Below are 327 nucleotides of genomic sequence, written 5' to 3'. Positions count from 1 at the left end.
TATTATTAAGAAGTGGAAGGTATTTGGTATAACACAGACCCTCCCTGGATCAGGACGTCACACAAACTGGATGAAAGAGCCAGAAGGAAACTGGTCAGAGAGGCTACAAAGAGGCCTACAGCAACTCTGAAGCAGTTACAGGAATTTATGACAAAGGGTGGTCATTGTGTGCATGTGACAACAATATCACAAATTCTCCACAAATGTGGCTTGTATGGGAGGGTTGCAAGGGAAAAAAAGCCACTCCTCAAGAAAGGCCACATGCAGTCACGACTGAGCTCTGCCAAAACACACCTTGAACATTCTGAGGCCACATGGAAAAATGTG

The sequence above is a fragment of the Sinocyclocheilus anshuiensis genome, unplaced genomic scaffold (assembly GCF_001515605.1).
Source record: "Sinocyclocheilus anshuiensis isolate Anshui unplaced genomic scaffold, SAMN03320099.WGS_v1.1 scaffold1316, whole genome shotgun sequence".
Classification (NCBI taxonomy): Eukaryota; Metazoa; Chordata; class Actinopteri; order Cypriniformes; family Cyprinidae; genus Sinocyclocheilus; species Sinocyclocheilus anshuiensis.
This window is presented reverse-complemented; position numbering follows the sequence as displayed.